Here is a 6,054-nt window from a genome sequence, read left to right as displayed (position 1 = left end):
AATACAAATCAAAACTACAATGAGGTACCACCTCACAACGGTCAGAATGGCCATCATTAAAAAGTCTACAAATAACAGATGCTAGAGAGAGTGTGGAGAAAAGGGAACCCTCTTATACTGTTGGTGGGAGTGTAAGTTGGTGCAGCCACTATGGAAAACAGTATGGAGGTTCCTCAGAAAACTAAAAACAGAAGTACCGTATGATCCAGCAATCCCACTCCTGGGCATATATTCAGACAAAACTATAATTCACGCTCCCTTATGTTCATAGCAGCACTATGTGCATTGGCAGGCAGACTCTCAACCACTGCGCCACCAGGGAAGCCCCAAATTGTTTTTTTAAAGGGTGTTTGCAGACATTAGATCTTATCAATGAAATAAAGCATCTCAAGGCATGATTTAAGCAAAGTCTAAAGATTTTTTTTGACAGTATTTAAATATCTGAGATGTAAATCCATGTCTTATCTTCCATCATTGGAACTAACTCTTCCCCCAATACTACTTTTGGCTTTATGAGGATGTAGGATTGTGTTACAAGAATTTTCTTCAATGTATGTAAAAAACTCACTTCTCTTTTGACTCTACTGAGAGAAATAAAACCTATAATATCACAAGGTTAAAATTATATACACACACGATGTCATTTATTTCAATGGTAGATTTGGAAAGTCGAGAACAAGACCATTATAGGGTTGTGTATGTAATTGTGGAAATGTCTTTTAAACTCCTTACTGAATAACCACTCTTAAAATGCCAAATGTTCCACTTTGATTGAAATGCTATAGAGGTTTATGTTAGTGGTTGAGTATCAAACTTGAATTACTGAGCTTAGCTCACAATGGTAGAAGATAATCCTGATGCAACTTGGTGGCTGCTGACATTAGGAGGGGTGATGAAGCACTCTCAGCTCCTCCAGTCTTTCTGACGCAGCACAAAGCCGGAGACCATTGTGAAAAAAATGAGTCTTGCAGTATCTTCCTCCTACAGGCCTTAGCTCCTCAGGGCCTAAAATCAGATTACACTTGATGCAATTGGACAGACCCCCAAAACGCACTGAACGTAATTCCATTTGTTAAGGGCTTTTCTGAGACAAAAACAAGCCCAAAAAGAAAACTGTTGAGATCCTTTTTAAAAAAACTGAATTTAAAGGCATTATATGGGCACCCTTAAAGAATGAAAATTGGAATAAGGACAGCTCCAGTCTTTAGGACATTGCTTGGGCCATGCTTCTGTATCAGCGTCTCAACTCCGCCTGACTGAAGCAAGGTGGATTCATTTCGATGCATGACAAACTCAGGCCCTTTCTGACAAGACCACTGATATTACAGTCATGGTTTCAACTTTGATGTTATTTATGCTTTGTATTACTAAACCCAGACAGGTAACCAAGCTGCTCATTTTAGAGGCCAGTGAACATGACATAAACAGCTCTGATTTCAGGGTCCTAATGACTGGGAGAAATCTTTACTGATAACCTAGATAGGAATGACTTTAAATACTATTAGTAATCACCTCATCACCCCAGACCAATGGTGGAGTCTGAATTTTTAATGAAAGTCTCAGCTACCGCTTCTAGCTTTATGCCAAAACATTTTAAACATTCTGTAGACAGCTAACATTACTATTATGCTATATAATGAAAATATAAATATAAAGAATATTATATCTATTTTGTTTCCATCTGCACATATGCAAACTGTGGGGCAGGAAGATCCAGCTACCAATTCCAAGTGAGGACTGCCACTGCGTGAGATGGCAAAGATCATAACACTACCAATCACCAGAAGCAGGAGCCCGCAGACTGGCCCACTGCATCTTCTATGGGTTTGGAGTGACCAAGGCAAACTGAACATGCAAGGCACTGGTCAGAACGATGGTTTACTGACAGACAGGAGAAGAGATGCAACAAGGTCAGCATCTGTATGGCCAATAGGCACATGAAAAGATGTTCAATACATCGCTAATTATTAGAGAAATACAAATCAAAACTACAATGAGGTACCACCTCACAACGGTCAGAATGGCCATCATTAAAAAGTCTACAAATAACAGATGCTAGAGAGAGTGTGGAGAAAAGGGAACCCTCTTATACTGTTGGTGGGAGTGTAAGTTGGTGCAGCCACTATGGAAAACAGTATGGAGGTTCCTCAGAAAACTAAAAACAGAAGTACCGTATGATCCAGCAATCCCACTCCTGGGCATATATTCAGACAAAACTATAATTCACGCTCCCTTATGTTCATAGCAGCACTATGCACAATAGCCAAGACATGGAAGCAACCTAAATGTCCATCAACAGATGAATGGATAAAAAAGATGTGATACATATATACAATGGAATACCACTCAGCCATAAAAAAAAAAGAAATAATGCCATTTTGCAGGAACATGGATGCGACTAGAGATTAACATACTAAGTGAAGTAAGTCAGAAAGAGAGAGACAAATACTGTATGACATCACTTATATGTGGAATCTAAAATATGACACAAATGAACCTATCTATGAAACAGAATCAGACTCACAGACATAGAGAACAGACTTGTGGTTGCCAAAGGTGAGAGGGTAGGGGAGGGATGGAGTGGGAGGCTGGAGTTAGCAGATGTAAGCTATTATATGTGGAATGGATAAACAACAAGATCCTACTATGTAGCACAGAGAACTACATTCAATATCCTATGATAAACCATAATGGAAAAGAATATTTTAAAAAAGAATGTATATATAGAGAGAACTGAATCACTTTGCCGTACAGCAGAAATTAACATTGTAAATCAACTATACTTCAATTTAAAAAAAAATCAGCATATGTAGTATGTTCCCGTCTCCCATGGCCACAATCCCTCCTGACCATCATGGGAACTGTACTAAACACATCCCACTTCTGCTACAGGCCAGACCCATTCCTTTCCCAGGTATGGGTGGAGGTTAGGAAGCAGATACACTGGTGGGCTGGCCAGGTGCCATATGAGCACACACTGAGCAATATAAGAAAATTCACTGTGTACCCAGAAGGGGAGAAAAGTTATTCCTAGTAAGGAAGAAGAATATGTGACCAAGCAGCAAATCAGCATCCAGCTTCCATATGGGGGAATGTTCCACAGCCAGGGCACTGCATATCCATACAATGGAATATTATTTGTCCAAGAAAAAAATGCAATACTAATTTATACTACAACATGGATGAAACTTGAGAACAATAATCTAAGTGAAAGAAACCAGGCAAAGGCCACAAATTGTATGATTCTATTTACATTAAATGTCCAGAATAGGCAAATCCATAGAGACAGATTAGTGTTACTAGGAATCTGGACAGGGGGAGACAATGGAAAATGACAGCTAATGTATATAGGTTTTTCTTTGGGGTGATAAAAATATTCTGGATTTAGTGGTGATGGTTGAACAACTTTGTTAAGATACAAAACCCACTAAATTGTATACTTTTAAAGGGTAAATTTTATAGTATGTGGATTATAGCTATAGAAAATGCTTACCTTTTTTATGGTGGGGATAAAGTAATAATAGCTAAGATTTATTGAGCATATACTATGTGCCAGTCACTATGCTAATACTATATCTTTTTTACATTGATTGCCTCATTTAATTTGCAAATGGCCTCATGTGATCCGTACTGTTTTCATCTCCATTTTCTTTAATTTTTTTTTTTTTTTTTTTGGCAGCACTGTGCAGCATGTGGTATCTCAGTTCCCCAACCAGGGATCAAACCCGTGCCCCCTGCATTGGGAGTGCAGTCTTAACCACTGGACCACCAGTGAAGTCCCCATCTCCATTTTATAGGTTGAGGACCTGTGTTTTAGAGAGATTGAAACATTTCCCTAGGCCAGTCAGCTAGCAAACAGCAGAGTCAGGATTCCAGCTCTGGCAGTCTGACTCTGAATCCATGCTCTTTACACCATATGCCATTTCCAGTAGTATACCCTTGGGAAGGTCTGAAACATGGTAGCTGATTATTTCTCTATATATGTGTGTTCTAGTCATGGTAGTAAATAAGAAGAGTAAAGCTGCCAGGTGTTCAGCTTCAGCCCCTTTGCTGCTTGGCTTAAAATAACTGAATGAAGACGTTATCAGACAAGTCAACATTTTAAAGTGCTAAACTTTTCCATAAACACCTGAAGTTGGAGGTGGCAGCAGGGAAATAGGCCAGCAAGAATTATGAGAAGTTAGGCTCATTCCAAGGTAAACATACCTTAAAATATAGAGAAGTCCATATCAAAACAGGTCAGCCTGCTCACAGTAGTTTTTTTTTTTTTAAACTGGTATAGTTTGAGAATTCTTTGCTTTGTAAACGAGTCAAAAATAAAATGGTTTATAAAATTTTCAGAAGACTTCTCTGCCAATCATAATCATTTGTAATCCAGAAACTAAAATGGGACTAAGCATTTATTATACATGGAACATATGTAGGAATAATTAGAAATAATTATGGAAGGAAGAAAACTCTACATTAGGGACTTAGATATATTAATATAAATTTTTAAGATAAAAAATAGAACAGACAACATGTAATTGTATTTTAAACCATGCCCAAACAGTTTAATATTTTCAGCATGCATTCTTGTTGAATCTGATATACTTAGTTTGGTCCTATACAAAAATCCCAGAATTGTGTATTTTAACAATGGTTTACAAAGATGTATTTGTAAGTACAAGTCCTCAATAAATATCTGTCAAAAATGGAGAATGAAAAGACTACAGGTTGGGGTAAGGGAATGAATCAGCAGTCTTGTGCTACTAATTTGGCAACAAGCCCTGAGTTGTTATTTGGCCAGTGAGCAGTTGTGAGCCAGGCAATCCACAATTTTCTGGGCATCTATAATTCTGTCATTAAGAAAATTCCAATTACTATACTTGGCAATCTGTTGTTTGTCTACTTCCAGCTCCTGCTACAAATATAACTTAAATTTCTAGAGTTCCCTTGGAAGGTTATGAATGAGAAGTATTATTATCTTAGTCTAATGGTAGTGACAGGGTCCACTATTTCCTTCATTGACGAAATTCAGATTAATGACTTCTTAGTTTTTTAACATTTCTTTAGCATGCATATAAATATAAGTATCATGGTAACTGTACCTTGAAATGCATTTTTAATGTGTTTACAGTGGACATTTCCAGTTTTCTTATTCCTTCCACCACGCTTAAATATCTCTCCATCTGCTCCCAAGGGTGTTTATTCTTTCTTTCTTTCTTCCTTTCATCATTTTAAGCTGTTTCTGTACCACTTTGGCACAATCCAGGCAAACAGTATCCTAGGCAGTATTTCTGTTCCTGGCAGATATCCTGGAAGGTAATATTATTTGTTCCTTTCTTCTAATCGAGCTAGTCTAAACCCAAAACCCTCATTATCAGCAAGTATTTTTAAGCATATACTGTGTGCAAAAAGCTAAACAAGTGCTAAGTCTTGGTAGCGCTTCTGGTACTAAAATGTATGATATTTTTAGGGACACATAATAGTGTTCTCTGGCTGAATCTTTACTGGCTTAAAGGTAAGAAACCCACACCCACTTCCTAAGTCTCATCCTTCTCTGAAGAGCCCTGGGTTGTTACATGCGTTCTCTGAAGGATCATTATGGCTCTCCTCTTTGAATACATGTTGTTCTTCCTGAGATATTCCCAGGACCTAATGGGATTCCCATCCATCAAGCTAACATGGTGACTTTAGGTGATAGTTGTGATTACTGCTGTGGCTTAGTTACATTCTTTCACTTATCATCAGGATCATCTCCATTTGAAGGTGACACTGTATCTGCAAGCATTGTTCTAGCTCTTTCTACACACACACAACCTCACTCCACTGATATAAATAAATTTGTTGATACTTAACCAATATTACCAGAACAGGTGGGATATCCCGATTTATTTTCCCCTCAGAGCTTTTTCCCTCCCTGAAACATTCTCTGGAGATTAAGGGCCAGCATTTATCCCTCAGACTTGACTAAGAGTTTAATTCTAAACATTGGTTACCATCTTCAATATATCTCATCTTTGTGTCTCACATAAGGTGCATCAAAATCTCATAAAAATAGAATCTCTAATA

The sequence above is a fragment of the Physeter macrocephalus genome, chromosome 20 (genome assembly GCF_002837175.3).
Source record: "Physeter macrocephalus isolate SW-GA chromosome 20, ASM283717v5, whole genome shotgun sequence".
NCBI classification, from domain to species: domain Eukaryota; kingdom Metazoa; phylum Chordata; class Mammalia; order Artiodactyla; family Physeteridae; genus Physeter; species Physeter macrocephalus.
The sequence above is the reverse complement of the archived record's forward strand: the minus strand, read 5'-3'. Positions refer to the sequence as shown.